The 19,902-nt window shown below is 44.6% G+C and overlaps 1 protein-coding gene and 1 pseudogene across 8 annotated transcripts in view; both read right to left on the bottom strand.

The window, feature by feature from the left end:
- Positions 1-19,902, bottom strand: part of DMXL2 (Dmx like 2) — a 158,135-nt gene that overhangs the window by 90,481 nt on the left and 47,752 nt on the right. The window lies entirely within an intron of this gene.
- LOC101518030 (protein FAM107B-like) lies at positions 486-1,220 on the bottom strand (annotated as a pseudogene).

The raw sequence follows: 19,902 nt of genomic DNA, 5'->3' as shown, positions 1-19,902 counted from the left end.
GACTAGCTCAGCAAGGAATTTAAAAACAAAATGGAATCCTCCGTCTACTGTTACCCAAGCCACACATGAATTGACAGGTTGTGTCTTCTCAGAACTTGAATGTAGCACACATCACATAGAGTCAAAAAAATTCAAAGGAGATTAAAACGAATGTTTATAGCTCTTTAAACCTTCTGATCCAACTTGTCAATTTTAGTGCCACTACATGTAATTGCTGTAGCATTCTCTGGCACTAACTCTGACACGGGCAAAAGTAATGAGAAAATCTGAGGCTTCCAAAATAAAATTTTTAGATTTGTCAATACTGGAAATAACATATTAAATGCATCCCAAAGTAACCTGAATTACTTACTAGAAACCTAAAAGCAGAATTAAACATATTTACTATAACTCTTACAGGAAGAGAAAAAAAAAAAAAAGGCGGCTCCATGCCCCACTAAACTGGGAGGAAAAACCAAGTTGTGCAACTCATGAATTAGTCCCAGTGTCACCTTCGGTTTTGCTTGTTTTGTCATCTCACACTCCCCTAACAGAGGTCCAGTATTTCATCTCATGTGCTGGTCATAGTCTTTATTTGGCGAACTGGAAATGCAACTGTCACAGACAAGTTATTCACCCAGATCGTAGGAAATCTAACCTAAATCCACAATTCTCTGCTGGCTGGAATTCTCTCCAGGGGCTCTGCCATGAGATGAAGCGCTGAGGGGTCCCCTGCAGACACAGCTCCATGCAGTAATGGGCAAGAACATCCCAGGTCTTTCCCAGCTTCAGCCTAGGACTCCTGGGCTTGGGCTACTTCCTGGCCTGTTCTCCTGAGATTGCCTTTCACTTTCACAAACTCCAGGGCATTTTCTTGCTCTTCTTGCAATTTCTGCTTCTCAAGTTCAAGCTGTTCCAACTTCTGCTAGCGTTTTAACAGTTCTAAGTCAGACTTCTTTTATGCTTCTTCTTCCTTCTGCTTTATTACTTGGTCTTCTTTTCTCTTTTCCATCACTTTCTGCAATTCAGGTTTATTCTGAGGGGGAAGACCTCTTTTCTGATTCATCAGCAGCTCTCTGTGCAGGTCCTGGTGGTTCTGGGATGTCTTGATCGTGTTGATGAGCTTCTGGGGTCTGATCAGCTCAGGGTTGTCGTAGTCCGTGTAGTTAGGCTCCGCCATGATGTTTCTCGTGATGAGGTAGGGGTCCGAAGGGTCAGCCTCCAGTGGGCCGTCTTGGTGCACACAAAGGCATGCAGCTGCCTCCCAGGCTCGCTCTGGGCTCTTACTATATATTATTTTCCTGAAAGCTAAATTAGAGAGAAAGAGCAAAACATAGATATCTTCCATCTGCTGTTTCGCCACCCCCAAATGGCTACAATACCCAAGACTAGACCAGGCTAAAGCCAGGAGCTTCATTCAGATCGTCCATCTGGGTGCCAAGACCCAAGCACTTGGGCCATCTTCCATTTTCTTTCTCATGCCCACTAACAAGGAGTTGGATCAGAAGTGCAGCAGCAAGGAAATGAACCAGCAACCCATATGGGACACTAGAATTGCAGTAGCAGCTCAATCCACCAGCCTAAGGTTTTTAAATCTAAGACACATCTGCTTAACTCTCAGAGGATCCTTATCAGTGAATAATTCTTACTTCTCCAGAAGAATTATAAGACATCTGTTAGGAAAACTGAATATAAGCAACATATAAGAACATGCATATTACAATAGAAATAATAAACAATGCTGTGTGCAATAACTTTTTTAAAAAAATCAGGCATTCTGAACTATGCAAACAAGAACATCATGTTAGAGCACTTAAAATTCATGGCTCACATCATGGCATAGAGCATAAAGCTGCTACCTGTGAACTGGCACTCCATACGAGTGTAAGTTTAAGTACTAGAAGCTCCACTGCCAATTCAGCTTCCTGCTAATGGCCTGGGAAAGGCAGTAGGAGATGGTCCAAACGTATAGGCCCCTGCCACACGCATGGGAGACCTGGATGAAGCTCTTGGCTTTGGTCTGACCCGGCACTAGGCGGTTGCAGCGATCTGTAGAGTCAAACAGCAGTGGAAGATCTCTCTCTTGCTCTCATGCTCTTTCTTTTTCTCTCCCTCCCTCCCTCCCTCCTTGTGTCTCTTTTTCCTCTCTTTAAATTCAAGTTTCAAGAGTAAATGGATAAGGCTTTTTAAAAATTCAGCTGTCCCATCTAAAGGAATGTGTCTTTTTCTCATGTGTTTATGAAGAAATGCATTTTCAGATTCATGAGTGAGGAGAGTTCAAACATTCAGAAGATGTTCAAACAGTGAACATTGAGCAGCTTAACATGAGTCATTAATAATTTTTAAAGTACCAAATGTCTCTGTCAAAAGATTATACAACCTAAAATCTCAAGATTTAGGCACTTGTGACAGAAGCAATAGAGTTCATCAGAAACATGAGAAACATGTAAGAGAAATTACTGACGAAAGAATCTGAAAAATATTTTGCAAATCTTTTAATAACTTGTCTCTTTTAGACAAAGTTAGACATCCTATACCTATACAATTCATATAATTATACTCAGTTATACATCATTAAATATACTTCATAAGAACCAATCATTGGAGCCGGCATGATAGCCTAGCAGTTAAAGTCCTCACCTTGAACATGCCAGGATCCCATATGGTCACCAGTTCTAATCCTGGCAGCCCCACTTCACATCCTGCTCCCTTCCTGTGGCCTGGCAAGGCAGTATAGGATGGTCCAAAGCCTTGGGACCATGCACCCACATGGGAGACCTGGAAGAAGCTCCTGGCTCCTGCCTCCGGATTGGCTCAGCTCCAGCCGTTGCGGCCACTTGGGGAGTGAACCATCAGACGGAAGATCTTCCTCTCTTTCTCTCCTCCTCTATGAATATCTGACTTTGCGGTAAAAATAAATAAATATTTAAAAAAAAAGAACCAATCATTACACTGTATTTGCATGTCCAAATACAGATTTATTAAAGACCTAAATTTTACTCTGAGAAAATTCAATGATTTTTTTGGAAGATATTTATTTATTTATTTATTTATTTATTTATTTATTTATTTGAAAGCAGAGTTAGAGAGAAAAACAGAATCCATTTAATCATTTACTCCCCAAAAAGACACAACAGCCAGGACTTTCATCCAGACCTCCCATGTGGATTACAGGGGTCCAAACATTTGGACCACCTCACTTTTTTTTCCTAGACTGATAGCAGGAGTTATATAGGAAGTAGCGTAACAGGGAATCCAACCTGCACAGATACAGAATGCTGGAGCTGTAGGCAGGAACTTAACTTGCTGAGTCATAGCGCTGGCCAAGAAGGCAATGGTTTTTCAAGCCATTTCAGACTCAAAACAAGATCAGTCTAAAACATGCAAAATGGATAATGCTGATAAGCTATTAACTGCACAAAAACAGAATAAGTACAAGACACAAAAAACAAATATTGACTGAATGCAAGCATCGTATGAATGAGATAGAGCTCCGGCAGGAGAAGACATACAGCTAATAAAATATGTTTTTCAATTGCACAGTTTATTCTGCAGAAGCAAAGACAATATTAAATAAGGATTACAAATTATTATTTTAATAATAACTGTGACAAGCACACAGATAACAAGCAGAGAATGCTAGAAAAATATTTAACAGGAAGGTTTGACCTTACTTATGGAAGTGATATTTAAATGGAGTTAAAGCGTTCATGAAAGATGGCTAAGTAGGGAAGGGTGAGTGTTCTCTGGGCAGAGAGGATGGCACATCAAACAGCCTGAAAGCAACAGAGCTTGGCATTCCAGGGCCCTGAAAGATCATCTGTGTAGTAGGTGTTGAGGTGGGAATGTAGCTGGAGGGCCATGAAATTGCTGGATCCTATAGCACAGCTCACAAACTATAGGCAAGATTTTTGACCTTGACTCGGTCACCAAAGGACTAGGATAGGAGAATGTTATGTTCAGGTGACAAGCTACCTTGGAAACACTGGATTACAGGATGATTGCAGGGTGTACTTTAAGAAACCATTGTTTAGGGCCTGGCACAGTGGCCTAGCAGCTAAAGTCCTTGCCTTGAGCATGCCGGAATCCCATAGGATCACCGGTTCTAATCCCGGTGGTCCTGCTTCCCATCCAGCTCTCTGCTTGTGTCCTGGGAAAGCAGTGAAGGACGGTCCAAGGCCTTTGGACCCTGCACCCGTGTGGGAGACCCAGAAGAGCTCCTGGCTCCTGGCTTCGCATCAGCGCAGCACCGGTAGGCCATTGCACTCACTTGGGGAGTAAATTATAGGACAGAAGATCTTTTTCTCTCTGTCTCTCCTCCTCTCTGTATATCTGACTGTCCAATAAAAATAAATAAATCTTAAAAAAAAAGAAACCACTGCTTGGGCTCAAAGCCAAAGAGACACTCATAAAGAGTGCCAGCAGAGATGCAGAGAAATGGATTAAAAGCCTCAGCTTCCTCTGTGATTGCCAAATTCCTGCAATTCTACAAGCAATCTGTGTATAGAACAGGCCCACACTGTCAAGATGTGTTCACACTGCAGGCTGTCTGACATGAACAACAGATTATCCCTTCCTTCCTGCATCTGTCTTCCTTGATCTCTGTAACATCACACTCTCCTGATTCTCCTTCTATCTCACGAGCTACCCCTTAGCAGCCTTTGCAGGCTTCTCCAATCCTTCCAATTTCAGATTTTCGTTCTCCTCATCTCATACATCCCCCCCCTAGTTTTCACCCAGTCTGATAACTTTCAATATCATCCTTTGGTCAAAGAACCCAACTTTGTACCTCTATCCCAGACGTCTCCAAGTCATTCTGGGTTATTTTATCCTTTTTGACTTCTGAATCTCAAACTCTGCTACAGCCATAACACTCCAGTTTGTTGTTCTTTAACAAGCCCTGCTCATCTCTATCTCAGAGCAGCATCCGTACTTGGTGTTCTCTTGGCCAGCTCTCTTTCTCCTGACCACCACACATATTATTCAATTCTCCATTTATTTTCACAAGAGAAGCTTTCTTTAAAGATCATTCACCTTCACAGAAACTGAATCGCACAACTACATCACCTTGTCCTAATTTTCTAAATAGCACTTGTCAATACTCATTTTTTTACTTCATTTTTTTCTTTCTTTGCTGGAAGTTAAGTTCCACAACAGCAGGAGTCTTGGCTGTGAATCTGACAAGACTGATGCTCAAAAAGCATATTTGTTAAATATGTGAGGAATGCTAATTTCAGGTACAATTAGAATTTCCTCCAAGTAGAGAGAGAAAGTGGGAGGAGTGATTTGAACATCAGCACTGAAGGCCCTCACCATTTTGTACTCTATATTACTTTAAATATCTGCTTCCCCGTCCCACAGCTTGCAAATTTTGCACCATTCTGGTCACTCACCAATCCACTGTACTCTCCTAAACCCACCCCACCCCCAGCTCCCACAAATCTGCTGTAACCTCATGGTGCTGGACCTGACAGCCCTCTCCGACCTCTCTCAGCCCCTCCCTCAAGCCCTCCCACCTACCAATCCCCTGTGGCTCTGACAATCCTATCCACCAATCCCTTACAGCCCCGTAAGGCCTACCCCTGCTACAAAATAGGTACACTCCAGCATGTGTCTCTTTTCCCATGCCTGCTGCCCCTTCCCCGCCTGGCTCTTCTCCCATACTCCTTCGTCTCACCCTGCCTTCCCTTGCAGCCCCCTCCTGCCACCATGGCAGGAAACAGCCCCTTCTCCTTTCTCCCTCCCTCTGCTTCCATTCCCATCCCTATCCTGATGGAATAAAGGACCTCCTAGTTACCTGGCTGCGTCTGGTATTTCAGCTTACTGCAGCAAAATTATCCTGAAAAGTGAACTTCGCTGCATAAACAGAAAGCTGTCGTGCTATCATGCCTTTCAAGTATAGATAGCCTGAATTCTAAAATGCATTTTTTTACCATATACATTCATATGTTAAGCACATATTTTAAGGAAATTTATGTCCATAATAATTGTGCCATTGATGGTATCTGAAAGAAGCTAACAGGAAAACATGTTTCAAATGATTTCTATTATGTACAATACTCAAGCTGACATCAGCACATTTACTGGGAAAATTACAAAGCTATAATCCAGTATTAATCTATAACAGCAATCTGATCACACTAAATTGGTTCCCTATTGAATCATCCATGCTTTATTTACTACAAGCTCATATAGTTAAAGGAATGACTTCACTAATCATTCACTAGTACCATGGTAATCTTAGGAAATATGAACAACCAAAAGGACGTATCAGAGGGTATTTTTCATGTAAAAATACAGAAATAGGAATAGGTGTTTAGCCTAAGGGGTAAAACAGCTATGTCCCACATCAGGGTTCCTGGTCTGATTCCCAGCCATGGCTTCCAACTCCAACTTCCCACTAACGCAGACCAGAAGACAGTAGTTATGGCTCAAGTAATTGGGTTCCTACCCTGCAGGTGAATGACGTGGACTGTGTTCCTGGTTCCTGTGTTTATGTGTTTGAGTGTATATGCACTCATGTGTCTGTATCTATGTGTCCGCCTCTCAAATATAAGGGCATTAACATAGGAATGATGGACTACTTATTAAAGCTAGTGGGTTTTGATGACTGTCCAGGCTTTGAAAATCAAAAGCAGAAATTATTTTTAGAACAATTTTTCCTGTGATTCTGTGAGTTCTCTCTTTATTGGTCTATGCTTCTCAGACACAGAAAATCAGTCATGCATCTCTACACTCTATTCAGAATATTAAGCAGGGTTTTTAACATTTGTGGGTGATTTACTATGGTATCAAACTTTTCAGTGTTTTATTTTTAAAATCAAGTTTAAGTTTTTACCTCTGGTTTATTTTTTATTTATTTATTTATTTATTTATTTATTTATATTAATTTGGCTCCTTACTTCTTGCTTAGTCAAATTATTTGAGGAGCTCTATTAGTTAGCAGGAGGAAGGAGAGGACACACCCATAGCAGGGAACTACAGGCAATGTGTGAGCTTGAGAGAGGCCTATAGTCAACAGCCAGCAGGAAGCCAAGCCCTCAGTAACTCAGCTACTACTAAGAAAAATCACTTTGAACCACAGGGAGCTTAGCTGCCTGACTCCTCCCTAGACAAGTCCCAGTGAGAATCTGACACCTACATTATAATCTGTTGCACTGCTGGACAGGGCACCCAGATGAACCGCAGCAAGACCCCCAACTCACAGAGGCTGAGTGAATAAATGTGTGCTTTGGAACTGTAACACTTGTAGCAATTTGAAAACTAATCCAGTCTCCTGATGATTAACGTATGAACAAAAATGAGGCGGCCAAAAAAAGCCGAGCATTCAGTAGAAAGCAGGTGCAATTTTAAGCAGGGTGATGACAGACAGCCTGGTTAAGAAGCTTACATTGAGAAGTGCAAGAGTATAGCCATGCAGGTCACTGGCAGCAGCTGTTTTACAGGCAGAAGGAACAAGAAAAAAACTCTGTTTTTGTTTCGCAACAATAATAAGGCCAAGTGCTGGGGTGGTGCAGGCAGGGTGGCAAGAAACCAGAGTCATGGCTGAAGCAGAGATGGGGAACTGCCGAGTGATATTATCATAAAAACAGGCTGTTACTCAATTACATGGGTGCCTTTAACAGCTCAGAACAGATGGACAGAATGATCTGACACATTTCAGAAAGGTCATGCCACCTGCTGATTTAAAAGCACACTATTCAAGAGCACAGCAAAAACTAGGCAAATTGTTTCAGTGAAGAAATTACAATAATGCAAGATATAAATGATAGAGGTTTCAACCTGCTGATGATACAGGAGTAGGCTGTGATTATATTCTGAAGGGTCACAGACCAGGTCAGGAGTGGAAATCAAAGGAGAGATGTTGGCAAAAAACACAAATTTGAATGTTGTAAGCATACAAAATGGCATTTGAAACCATGAGATTAGATGAGAGCTCCCAGAGAAAGAGTACAGTCAGAGACTAAGAAACAAGCTCTAATATTCCAAAATTTATAAGTAGTAGAGGCACCCGGCTGTAGGCAACTGCCTAGGCTGTTTTGTACTTAGGCAAGTGTTGTACTGATAGGAGAAAAGCAGTCAATAGCTGGTACAGCTAATGCCAGATATGCATTAACTATACCAGTGTGCCAACATAGCTGCCTATTCTTTTTTTTTAAGAGGTGGCCAGCAGGCCCTGCCTGAAGATGACCCTGGGACCTGTGGCAGGAGAGCTGTAGATTGGCCAGGGAAGGGGGGGTTGAAGGTGTGTGGGAGTGGAGGGCACCAAAGGAGAACTGCACAGGTGTGGAATGACATCTGGGGTCTTCTGCTGTGGATAGGACCACTCACAAATAAAACAAGGGAGTTAAGACTGGGAAACTGAAGGGCATGTCTGGATCAGATCAATGCACCAACCTACCTGGGAGACCCAGGCTGGAAGAGGTGGCTCTGCCTGCCTCCCATCGACACACACAAAAGCTATGGCTGGAGGGCCTGCCTGGCAGAGCTAGGCCACAGTATCTGCCAGTGAGTGTCAGGACAGGGTATGGGTGACACAAGACTGGACCATGACACTAATCAGCACAAAAGATAATCACGTATCACATCTGAGGGCAGATTGTGTAGCGGATATGTGGGCTTACCACTGTGGGTCTGCAGTACCCACTGATTTGCACAAGAGCTAGGAGTAGTGATAGGCCAAGATAAGCATAACCACAGAGCTCACTGACAACAGAACTGGAGCTGGGAGCATGCTGGGCTGGTCTAGGCTGCAGCACTGTGGGCATACCCAAGAAATAAGTCCGGCAATAGGCCAGACTGTAGTAACTACCAGCACATGCAAAGGCCAGGACTGGTGGACAGACTATGCCAGGCAAGGGCTTAGCACCCACTGGCATGTTTGAGATCTGGGTCTGGAAGTGAGCCTGCTGGAAGAACTTGGGGTCTCAACTCTAGCTGGTAAACAAGAGAGCCAGGGTTGTGGGTGGAAAAGGCCAGGCACAGATATACAACTCATCAGTATGTTTATGAGCTGCTTTGGGGGGCGGGGCGGGCTGGGCCAGGCCAAGCTTAGCATCCAGTGGCATACACAAGAGACAAGACCAGGTGTGGGCCACGCTACATTAGGCTATTTCACAACTAGTTCAGTCAAGGACACGAGTAGGCTGGGCAGGGTTAGGACACAGCACCCACTAGTTAGAGTCGGTACTGGTGGCCGGAAGGGCCAGGCCAGGCTGCAGCATTTGATACCAAGTACGGAGAGTGGGAGCAAGCTATGCCAAACTGGGTTGGAGTACCATTAACATACAGGATAGAGGCAGGATTGGTAGGGGAACTAAGGGGACTCCCCCTGCTGGCTACAGTTCCACTGGTGAGCACATGCACCAGTGCTGGGGAGATGGATCAAACTCAACATCATTGCAGCATCCCTTGGCATGCACGTGGGCTGGCTCCTAGACCAGGCCAAACTAGGTTAAGCCCCAGCATCCGTTTGCACTCACAAGAGCCAGAGTGGGCCTGGGACAAGCTGGGCTAGGTTGTGGCACCTGCTGGTCCACATGAGAGTTGGGTCTAGGGGTGGGCCAAGCACATCTGGGCTGTAACACCAGCAGTGAGAGCAGGAATGGGTACAGGCTGGTCAGGCAAGGCCACAACACTCACTGTGAATGCTGGGACTGGAGGCAGGCAATATAAGGCTGAGCCAAACAGCTATCGGCACACATGAATCTGTGACTGGGAGCTAGTCTGATAGGGGAACTTGGGGAATTCCCCTGTGCTGGTGAACATAAGAGCCAAGGCTAATGGCCTGACGCCACTTGTTGGGGTGGGGGAGTGAGCCAGAGGATGGAAGATCTTTCTCTCTGTATCTCCTCTCTGTGGGTCTAACTTTCCAATTAAAAAAAAAAAAAGAGCCAAGGCTGAAAGCAGCCCAGGTCAGTCCAGCCTACAGTACCCATCAGCATACATGGGGCCAGGTCTGGGAATCAGACTGTACCAGTCCACAGTACCTGCTGGCAGGTTCAGGACCCAGGACAGGTCTCAACGCCTGCCAGTTCACGTGAGGGCCAGAACTGAGGCTGACCAGGCTAGGCTATGCTGCAGCACCGGCTGGCAAATGCCAAAGTGAGGCAGGTCATCTGTTGAAAAGTGCCAGGACTGGATGCAAGTGTGTTAGGCTGGACCACAGTACCACCAGCAGGTACAAGATCCAGAAGTTGGGAGTGAGCCTAGCAGGGGAACAACAGGCACTCCTCTGCTGCAGCTCCCACTGGTAAGCTTGAGAGGCCAGGGATGGATAAGGCAACAGCACCTCCAGCATACATATGTGCTCACTCTGTGGTGGGTCAGGATAAGCTAAATCATAATATCTATGAGTACATATGAGAGCCAGATGGGATGTAGGACAAGCTGAACTAAACTGCTGCACATGCCGACCTGCATGAAAACTGGAGCTGGGGACAGGCCTAGAAGGGGCTAAGAGGGGTCGCTCCAACTAGGCTCCATTGGTGTGTGTGAAGACGAGGCCTGTGGTGAGCTGGCTGCACTGAGCTACAGCATCCATCAGTTCACATGAAATACATAGTTGGGGCAAAGCTGACTAAGCAACTACATCCACCAGTATGTGCGTTGGCTAGTGCAGGGTACAGACCAAATCAGACCCCACACTAGCTGGCACACACTAGAGTCAGGTCTGGAGTCACCCAGATGGCTGGACTCATAACTCCAGCTACAGGGAAAATCACAAGATATGTGGTCTGACTTTGGAGTGCATGTATCTGAACTGGGCCTCCTCAGTAGCTGATGCTTGTACAGTGGACAACATACTCAGATGCACACGGAGAACATGAGAGCTAGCTCACCTAGGCCAGCCGAGTACACTGAGTGCCTCGTCGGAGGATGGAAAACAGAACAGGTTGGACAACTCTCCTGGCCAAGCTTTGCAGCAAGTGTCTAGGTCTGTGGATGCCCTACATTGGACCTTGTCAACCAGTAGACCTTGGAAAGATTTTTCTCAATCCTGGAGCAATGAAGGCAACAGAATGAAGTCTCAGAATCAAAACCATGCAATTAACATCCTAAGAACATTCTTTCCCACACTGAGGTATCTAAGCTGACCTTAAATGACCATCCCCCATTCTCAGGTGCTGATATAGTTTGGTAGCAAAGAGCAAACTCACCTACCCCCCAGAAAAAGCAGATAAAGAAGAAAAAGAGAATTGGAAACATTTGTTCCACTCTGCTTCCTCCATACCTCCACTCTCCCCACCCTATTCAGTGGTTCACATGGGCATACATCCTTCTCAACTTTATGAACAACATTAAACATAAAAATTAAAAAAAGAAATCCATGTATAGTGAAAAAAATCAAATTAAAAATTAAATGAAAAATAAAAGTAGCAAAGGAGTGAACATTTGACACAATGATTAAGGGACCACTTGAGATGGCTACATACCATATTGGAGTGCCTGGGAAGAAGGCATGCAGGATGGAGGAATGGAGGGAGGGAAGGAAGGACGGGATGGAGGGAAAGGAGGGAGGGAAGAAATAAACTTCAAGAGTGTACGCTGTGCTCTGGAAACCAAATAAAGAAAGTGCTTCACAGTAGAATACACATGGGAGACCTGGAAGAGGCTCCAGGCTCCTGGCTTAAAACTGGCTCAGGTCTGGCCATTGCATTCATTTGGGGAGTGAGCCAGTGGATCAAAGATCTTTCTCTGTCTCTCCTCCTCTCTGTAAAATCTGCCTTTCCAATAAAAAATAAAACTTAAAAAAGTAATTGTGTTAAATCATGCTAAGACGTCAGGCAAGAATCAACCATGGGACTCAGTAACAGGAAGTCAATGACTACAGTTTCAAAAGTATGATGATGAGTGGGCTCAACTAAAAATGAAGAGAAAATGTAGAGACAAAAACTCTAAGCAACCCTTTCAAGGTGCTATAACCAGTGCTGTGAAATCTGGCAGAAGCTGAGAGGAAAGGTGCAGAGGCTTTGGTTGAGGCTAGAATCTACTTGGTATGCTATCCTGCATAAGCCTTATTGGGCTGCCATAACAACCTACCATGGACCGAGTGGCTTAAACAACAAGAATGCATTCTCTTGTGGTGACAGAGGCTGGAAACCCAAGATGAGAGTACTGGCACTGTAGGACTCTACCGGAAGCTTTCAGACTCGCTACTGACCTTGCTGTGTGCTCACATGACAGAGAACAAGCCCTCTGGAGTCTGTTCTTCCAAGAGTACTAACACGATCATGAGGGCTCCAATCTCATGATCATATATAACCCTAACTCTCCCAGAGGTCCCATCTCCAAACACTATCACGTTAGGGTTAGAATTTCAACACATGAAATTTAGAGGAACACAACGTCCACTCTACAATCCAAGCCAATGTGATGATCTGGAAGAGAAGGGAGAAGAGGTAACTATAATAGTGATGTCCCTTAATGACAAAGAACAAAAGGACTCTGGTACATCAGTGAATGAATTGGCCATTTATAAAACAAAGCTAACTGTTCATCATAACACATGGAAAGACAGAATATACAGGGACAGGTGGCGGGAGGAAAACTGACACAGGAAGGTGCGGGTGTTTACCACAGTTCTCTTATAACTGCACATTTTTCTTAGGCCAGAATCCACAGCAAACAGATGCTGAAGACAGTGACCAGACTGGCGTGAGGGAAACTACCAATGCCCAGTGGCACGGAGCTTCTGCCCTAACACCACCAGAACAGAAAGCACAGGCTCAGATGAGCCAAGAAAACCCCTCAGAATTACTTACCCCTCACAGCCAGTAAATTCTCTCAGAACAGGGACATGTTAAGGAAAACTGTCAGCGTGGTTCCTCAGAACAAGAGGCAGTCTCTCCTGGAAATTTATATGCATAAAATGGGCCTCATGAGAACCACACTCATACTGTACACATGACACAACTTTCAAGCTGGAACTCCACACCAAGCAGAGAGTACCCCTGGTGCCTGGGATAAGCTATCCACACTGTTTCTGGAAGAAGGCCCTCCAATCCAGCCCCAAAGAGTCCCCACTAATGCACCTCAGAAACTGTATCCTTGGTGAGTTACAAAGCTTGCTGAAACTGTGCTTTCACACCCAACACATGGGTTAAAATCCCAGCTCTAACATTTGGCTCATTCTCCTGGGGAAGGAGAAGTCCTGGAGCTTGAGTTTCCTCTTCTGTGCAACAGGAAGAGCACTGTCTATCCCACAAAGCTTCGTGGTTACCTAGTAATCACAACATAACACAACTCTCAGTAACTGGTAGCTGTGGTTCTAGCAGAACTGCTAGTAAACAAACATCTTCAGTTTTACTTAATAATAAAAAATACAAACTGTCACCACCAATAAACATATCCTGCATCACCACCTTCCTCCCCACAGTAACTGAACCGCACTCTAACCCAATCTCTGGAAAGCCCAGCGATCACATGGTGACCACAACACAAATTATAAAGTTCATGTTTAGGGCCCGGCGGCATGGCCTAGCGGCTAAAGTCCTCGCCTTGAACACCCCGGGATCCCATATGGGCGCCGGTTCTGGTCCCGGCAGCTCCACTTCCCATCCAGCTCCCTGCTTGTGGCCTGGGAAAGCAGTTGAGGACGACCCAATGCATTGGGATCCTGCACCCACGTGGGAGACCCAGAAGAGGTTCCAGGTTCCCGGCATCGGATTGGCGCGCACCGGCCCATTGCGGCTCACTTGGGGAGTGAAACATCGGATGGAAGATCTTCCTCTCTGTCTCTACTCCTCTCTGTATATCCGGCTTTCCAATAATAATAAAATCTTTAAAAAAAAAATAAAGTTCATGTTTAGGGCCCTGCACAATATCATAGTGGTTAAAGTCCTTGCCTTGCATGCGTAGGGATCCCATATGGTTGTCAGTTCTAATCCTGGCGACCCCACTTCCCATCCAGCTCCCTGCTTGTGGCCTGAGAAAGCAGTCGAAGATGGGCCAAAGCCTTGGGGCCCTGCACCCCAAGGTGGTGAGACCCGGAAGAGCTCCTGGCTCCTGGTTTCGGATTGGCTCAGCTCCAGCCATTGCAGCTGCTTAGGGAGTGAACCATCGGACAGAAGATCTTCCTCTCTGTCTCTCCTCCTCTCTGTATATCCGCCTTTACAATAAAAATAAATAAATCTTTTTTAAAAAGTTCATGTTTAGAATGTTATTGAAAATAACATACATCAAAACTGTTCACCTAAACTGTTGACATATGCCTTGTTAGAGTTATAGAGTTAGACTACATGAAACACAACCAGGTTCAGCAAAATCATGCTTCAACGCTATGAACTGCTAAATACTAAAATTAAAATAGACATGAGACAGCTGAATAGTAATCTATACCATTTTAAGGTGTATAGAACCCGGTTGTATATAAACTAATAATTGAAATGTCAATGTAGAAGTCACAGGATGTGGTTCAGAACTTGCATTCTTTTTTTTTTTTTTCTCTTTTAATATATTGGTTACTTAATACCATGTCAACTAATTCCATAACGATATAAATGGTTACTGATGTAATGTCGGGGCTTTTAATTGATCGGGATGATACTCCGCAAGCTCTACCTTCAGACCAGAGATGGTCTCCCGAAGAAACCATTGAACTTATCTGGACAATAAGATGCTGGATGTTATGCTTGGTAAATACCTCTAATGAAAGAATCTCAACTGAATTTGAACTGTGGAAATGCAACAAGGTGGAGGAATCCACCATGGGGGTGAGGGTGGGGAGGGGTGGGGAGGATCCCAGTGCCTATAAAACTGTGTCACATAATGCAGTGTAATCAATAAAAAAAAAAAAGCTCATGTTTAGAATGGTATTGAAAATAACATACATCAAAGCTTGTGAAATTCAGCCCTGTGAAATACTAGTATCACTAATGTCAGAGGGGAATCTATAAGTCATATGTATATAATAAAAACAAAATGCTGAACACTCACCTAAAAGCAGGGGGGGGTGAAGAAAAATAAAAGCAAGAATAACTAAACATTAATGAAACAGAAAACAAACACAATACAGAATTTCTGCAAAACCAAGTTAATTCTATGCAAATATAAAACTGCTAAAGTTTTAGTGAAATATAACAAGAAAAAAAGAGGGAAGGCACAAATAATCAATAAAAAAAAAACTGAGCAAGAAAATCATCAAACTTTAAAGACAGATTTAAAAATAGTGTTTGGGTTCGGGCCTTGGGATTCGGGGGCAAGTGCCGCTCCTCACAATGTGGTGGCTGTGGGGGGTGCCCCTGCCAGGTCGGACCCAATGCTGGGGGCTCACGCCAAAGACACTGCCGCAAGGCAGTGAACGAGTCCTCGGCCTCCCCCAGGACCCAAGAGAGCTCTTCCCTCAGGGTAAGTACGCCATGAGGGAACTTGGGAACTAGGTTAAAATTCCTAACTCCGCCCAGCTGCTAATATCTTGTGGCAGGGTGAGTTTGGGAGGGGTTCGGGCCTTGGGATTTGGGGGCAAGTGCTGCTCCTCACAGTGTGGCGGCTATGGGGGGTGCCCCTGCCGGGTCGGACCCAATGCTGGGGGCTCACGCCAAAGACACTGCCGCAAGGCAGTGAACGAGTCCTCGGCCTCCCCCAGGGCGGCCAGTGCACCATGTGGTGCCAGGCTCTACCTGCTAGCCGCCCGGCCAGGGAGCTCTGGGGTACTGGTTGTCTGAATCGCTGCTTAGGTAGCTACTTGAGTCAAGGACGCTAAGTCACACTGTCTAAGGCAGAGGCCAGGACAAGTGAGGGACTGAAATTAGCTGAGTCAGAGCAACCACTGGCAGGCGCATGATCTAGGAACAGGCCCAGTTGGGGAGGCATGGGGACACCTTAACTGGGTTGAGGTTCCCACCAAGGGGTGCGTGTGCTGGAATGGAGGCTGCATTCTATCTAGGAAACAGTTGTAGTCACCCGAGGCACTAGTGTGGGCTGGGATTGGATGCACCAGGCCAGTTCAGATCCTAACACCATCTGGTGTCATGAAGAACCAGAGGGTAGATGTGGGACTGATTAGGCTAGGTCTCAATCCCCTCTTGAGCCATGCGTGAACTGCATGTGGGTATGGACGAGCCATGGCTAGGCTGAAACATCCAACAACAAGAACCAGAATGGGGTGAAAGCCAGCCAGGAAAAGCCACTGTTCCTGCTAGGACAGGAGGTGAACTAGGTAGGGTTGGCTCAAGGACCCCCTGGCATGCGCAAAATCTGGCATTGGGAGGGGTTCTGATGGAGGAGCCTGGGCAACTCCTCTGGCAGGACACAGTCCCTGCAGGTTAGCGCAAGAAGCATGATAGGAAACAGCCCAGAATAGGCCATGGAAAGTTTCCCACTGGCACACATTTGGCATGGGTCAGGAGCAGACCAGGCTGAATCAGTTCATGTCATCCTCTGGCAAATCCGATCACCAGAACAGAGTGTGGGATGAGCCGGGTTTGGTCGCAACAAAACCAGTACACAGTATGGAATGCCAGGGCGTGGTTGCCTGTACTGGATATGAATGCAGCACCCATCCAGCACACGTGAGATCCAGGAAGGGAGGGGCAGAACCGGCGGGGGGATTAAGGGGCTGGTTCCCTCGCTGGACAGCTACTCCCACTGGAGAGCATGGGCTGGGATAGAGACAGACTAGACTAAGCAAGGCTACATCACCTGTGCGCTGCATATGGATTAGACCAGGGAAAAGCCAGGCTGGGCTGATTATTCCTGCTGGTGCAAGCATAAATTAAAGTGGGTGAGGGATGTATGGGCATAGCCGCAGAAGCTGGCACTGTCAAGTCAAATCACAGAACCACATAAAGAGTGCATAAACCGGGACAGAGAGACCTGGGAGGGAAAAAGTGGGTTCCCCCTTCTTGGGTCACTATTCCCGTGGGAGGGCATGAAAACTAGGACGGGAGCTGGGATGGCTTGATAGAGAGGCACTCAACAACATCCGTGAGGGCTGGATGGTTGAGTTGGTTAGATAGAATTAAGCTTTAATACCCATTGACAAGTACAAGAGCCAAATTGGATGGGGGACAGACTGGTCTTCTGCTACACATACTGGCAAACCATGGTAGGGGGCGGGCCTGTTGGGGGTTATTGTGGGTCGCCCCAACTAGGCTGCAGCTCCCACTGGTTGATGTAAGGGCCGAACCAGACTGGACTGCAACACCCATTGGTTCCAGTGCAACTCGTGACCGAAAACAGAACCAACCCAGCAATTGAAACCACCAGCTGATCGGGGTGATGGACTGTGCCGGGCCCTGTGCTTGCTAGAACATACAAGAAACTAGTCTGGGAATACCTCAAAGTTTCTTTGGAGATCTCCCCAATCGAACTGCTGGACTCAGAACTCTAATCAAGACAAGACAGAAGACAGAGCAGATCAATCATTCATCTCAGCTATATGTCGGCAGCGAAATATGGGGCAAACGGAGACTTTATAATGGACCATATCAATCAGTGGATGACATCATCGAGCGAAACTGGCAGCGATTCATAACTGGAGAACTATTAACACCACTCGAGCACATATCTCAGAGCATGCCCCACATTTGGGACTCGGGGTGGGCGGGAAACCGGGTGGGGCTTCTCCCTCAATATCCCCCTTTACCTCAGATACATGATGGAAACAATATGGACATAATAGTATTACCCACTTTCCTATCCCCCTGAACCTTTTTTTTTCTTTTTCTTTTTTTAACTGTAATTAACTATGTAAAGATTGTCAACAACAATACAATAAAATAGATTAAAAAATAAATAAATAAATAAATAAAAATAGTGTTTGGCACAATTTGATACCAATAAATTTGAAAATTGAGATAAAATTGACACATACTAGATAAATGCAATTTACCAAAACTGACATAAAAATGAACAGGAAAATCTGAATAGTCTTACAGCCACTTGAAGAGTTAAATCCCACAATGAAAGCTCTTGGTCAGGATAGCTTCACCAGAAAACAAGAATAAAACAGCAATCTCACAGAAACTCTTCCACGGATAAATAAAAGAGAACTTTCCAACTCAATTCACACGATCAAATGAACACCAACAATCAGAACCTCTCAAAGACATGAAAAATGATTGACCAGATCTCATTCTAACACACAGATCTCATAAATCTTAAAGGATTAGCAAAAACCAAATCTGGGAGGGATAGTGCATTATAATCAATTTGGGATTATTTCAGGAATGCAAGGTTGATTTAACACAAAATCAGGCTCTGTAATTAATCTTATTAAAAGAGTTAAAACAAAAAGTGATCTCATTAGTTGCAAAACATTTCAAACTCAACATCATTCATAATGCTCAAAAAAATTCTAACAATGTATAGTTATCCCTTATCTGAAAACCAGTAACTACAATAAGCATTCTACTTGATGCTAACACAGTGAAAGGGATCCTCTGAGACTCCAAACAAGAAAATGATATCTAATTTTGCTACTTTTATAGACCACTGTAGTAGAAGTTCTGGATACTGCTCTAAAAGAAAATTATATTAAGCCCACAAGAACTAGAAAAGCAAAACCAGAGTCTCATTATTCACAGCCAACATAACTATGCACGGAAAATCTGAAAGGATCTACAGAGGAAAATTGCAGGATATAAAGTAATACACAAAAATTAATTCTGGGGCTAGTGCTGTGATGTGTCCAGGTAAAGCTGCCACCTGCGGTGCCGGCATCCTCTATGGGCAGTGGTTCGAGTCCTGGCTGCTCTACTTTAGATCCAGCTCCTTGCTAACGTACCTGGAAAGCCCAAGTGCTTGGGTCCCCGTGCCCATGTGGGAGAGATAGAAAATCTCCTAGCATTGGACCAACCTAGCTCCAACTATTACAGCCATCTGGGTAGTAATCCAACATATGGGAGATAGATTCATTCATTCATTAATTCCCTCCCTCGCTATGCCTTTCAAGAAAATAAAAGTAAGTCTTTAAAGAAAAATTAACTCAAGGCCAGTATTGTGGCATAGGAAGTTAAGTGTCCGCCTGCAGTACCCACATCCCATATGGGTGCCAGTTCCTGTTTCAGCTGCTCCACTTCCGATCCAGCCTTCTGCTTGTGACCAGGAGAGCAGCAGAGGATGGCTCAAGTGCTTGGGCCCTGCACACATGTGGGAAACCCAAAGGAATAACCCAAATCCCATCTTTGGACCAGCCCAGCTCCAGGATCATTGTGACCATTGCGAGACAGTGGATGAAATCTCTCTCTGTCTCTGCTTCTCTCTCTGTAACCATTTCTATATACTAGTAACAATTACAAAATTCACATAATGATAATTTTAACAGCATCCAAAATATCAAAAACCTATGAATGACTCCAACAAGATTTCTATAAAGAAAATTATAAAATATTACTAAAAATAACAATGTACAATAAATGAATGGGGAGTGCTTTCTCATTTTCACAGACTAAATATGTCAATCCTCCCCAAACTGACATAAGAGTCAATGCAATACCAATCAAAATCATAAGACATTTTCTGCTTGTTTATCAATCCTATTCTAAAACTTATATGGAAAAGGGTCAAGAATAGATCATCTTAAAGAAGAAAAATCAGATGGGAACCCTCGCTATATTTCACATCAACACTTGATTGAAAATTAGAATAACTAAGATAGGTAGCAGCAGGGGCCAGCATTATGGTATAGCAGCTGAAACTGCCATCTGCAATACTGGTATCCCATATGCACTGGTTCATATCCTGCCTGCTCCACTTGCAATCCAACCCCCTGACAATGGCTCAGGAAAAGCAGATTTCTCAAGTGGCTGATCCCTGCCATCAAGCAACAGACCCCAATCAACCTCCTGGCTTTGGCCTGCTTTTGCCCTAACCATTATGGTCAGGTAGGCAGTGAACCAGCAAGGTCTGTCTTCTGTCTGTAATTGATTTTCCTTCTTCCTTTTTTAAAGAGTTAGACTACCAAAAAAAAAAAAAAAAAAA

This window comes from Ochotona princeps, chromosome 6, assembly GCF_030435755.1.
Source record: "Ochotona princeps isolate mOchPri1 chromosome 6, mOchPri1.hap1, whole genome shotgun sequence".
Classification (NCBI taxonomy): Eukaryota; Metazoa; Chordata; class Mammalia; order Lagomorpha; family Ochotonidae; genus Ochotona; species Ochotona princeps.
Note: the sequence above shows the minus strand (reverse complement) of the source record. Positions and strands in the feature narration are given on the sequence as shown.